Source organism: Parus major, chromosome 2 (assembly GCF_001522545.3).
Source record: "Parus major isolate Abel chromosome 2, Parus_major1.1, whole genome shotgun sequence".
NCBI lineage: Eukaryota > Metazoa > Chordata > Aves > Passeriformes > Paridae > Parus > Parus major.
Genome location: NC_031769.1, coordinates 2,142,365 through 2,144,585, shown reverse-complemented (window position 1 = coordinate 2,144,585; position 2,221 = coordinate 2,142,365). Strand labels below are relative to the sequence as shown.

General features: G+C 23.2%; 1 protein-coding gene across 3 annotated transcripts in view; it reads right to left on the bottom strand.

The window, feature by feature from the left end:
* Positions 1 to 2,221, bottom strand: part of LOC107200626 (meiosis-specific coiled-coil domain-containing protein MEIOC-like) — a 30,294-nt gene that overhangs the window by 24,589 nt on the left and 3,484 nt on the right. For all 3 annotated transcript variants that reach the window (XM_033519952.1, XM_033519948.1, XM_015619375.3), the window contains one exon: positions 141 to 415. The gene's annotated coding sequence lies outside the window, so the exon portion shown is untranslated. The remainder of the gene's footprint in view (positions 1 to 140; positions 416 to 2,221) is intronic.

The window sequence follows — 2,221 nt, the reverse complement described above, 5'->3', positions numbered from 1 at the left end:
GCAGCCGGGCTGCCCTCCCCGCGGTGTCACCTCCCCCGGTTCCCTCACGGCCTCCCGAAGCGGCGGGCGGGGGGCTCGGCCCGAGCAGGGAGCGGGGCTGCAGAAAGGCCCCGCGGGACGAGGGACAACGCCGAGCTCACATTTCGCTGCTGTCGCTGCCCAGCCAGTCCCGGCCATGGAATTCTGATGTCACCGCGGGGCCAGGATGCGCGAGGACTCTGGGAATTGCAGTCTCCTCCCGCCCTTCCCGGGGTTTGGGATCCCCCCTTCCCGCCCAGTTTCGTGGGAGGCGCGGCTGGGCTGAGCCCTTCAATCAGGAAACGCTGGATCCCAACTGGGACTTCGGGAAATGCGGCTTCTCCTCCCCAATTAGCAGAGGTAATTTCCGTGTAATTATGCTCAGGTGATCATCATTCTATATAAATAAATAAGTAAGTAAATAATTAAATAAATAAATAAATAAATAAATATTTTCTATTTTCTATTTATATTTTCTATTTTCTATTTATATTTTATCTATTTTATATACAACTATATATTTTTATATAATTATAATAAACGTTATTGTAATATAATAAATTATATTAATATATATAATAAATATAAATATTTTATATATTTTTATGTATATATTATATATATAGTATATTTAATAAATATACTTTATATATACTTTATATATACTTTATATATATTTTTATATATTTATGTATAAGTAAATATAAATGTATATTTTATATATATTTTACATATACATTATGTGTGTATATATATAATTAATTTATTCGTAGATATTCAAAAGTATATATAAAAGTATGTGTATATATATGTATGTATATATATGTATTTATATATATAAAAGTATGTGTGTATATATGTCTGTGTGAAAGTACGTATACAGAAGTATATAAGTATAAATATATATATAAAATTACATAACTATAAAAGTATATATATAAAAGTACGTGTATGTATGTATATATTTACATATATTTATATATATTTGAAGTATATATGTGTACATATGTATATATTTATTTACATATATTTTATATATATTTAAAGTCTATATGTGTGTAAATGTACATATATAATTATATAACTATAAAAGCATATATATAAAAGTGTGTATATACATATATACATTTAAATTGTACAAATATGTATATATATTAAAATATATCTTTTATATATATTTATATACATGTGTGAAAGTACATATACAAAAGTATAGAAGTATAAATAGATATATTAAATTATTTGTGTATATATGTATATGTGTAAAAGTACATGTATATAAAATTATATAACTATAAAAGTATATATCAATATATATGTGTATATATATTTAAACTATACATGTGTAAAAGTGTAGCTAGAAAAGAATTTCAGTATAAAATGATATATTTATTAAACAGTATAGATATAAATGTATATGTATATACACATATATTTATGAGTGAAAGTACATAAATAAAAGTATACAAGTAAAATATATGTAAAAGTATGTGTGTATATATACATATATATTAAGTATATACATGTGTAAAAGTAAATATATATAAAATTATATAACTAAAAAAGTATATATATCAAACTGTGTATATATATGTATATATCTTTAAGTGATAAAAATGTATATATATTAAAAATATATACATAAAAGTATGCATGTGTGTATATATATTTAAATGTTTGTGAAAGTACATATATAAAAGTATAAATTTATATAAATGTATGTATATATGTTTATATATATTTTTAAGTTTATATGTGTGCAAGTATATATATGAAATATATAACTATAAAAATATATACATCAAAGTATATGTAAATATATTTAAACCATATATACGTGTGAAAGTGTATATGTATATAAAAGAATATCAGTAAAAAAATATATATAAAGTATATATAAAAATATATAAATATATAAATTTATATAAAATACAAAATATATGTAAAAATATAAATATATGTGGATATATTTATATATTCTGTATTTATATATATATAAGTATATATGTATTCTTATTTCTATTAGCATATATTTGTATCTATGTACTATATTTATATACTTATATATATATAAATTATATAACAAATAAATATATATACATATGATAAAAGTGTATATATATATGTGTATATTAGTGTATATACACTATACTTATACAGTTATAAATTATATATTTTAATATTCCAAACCCATTTAAGCTGT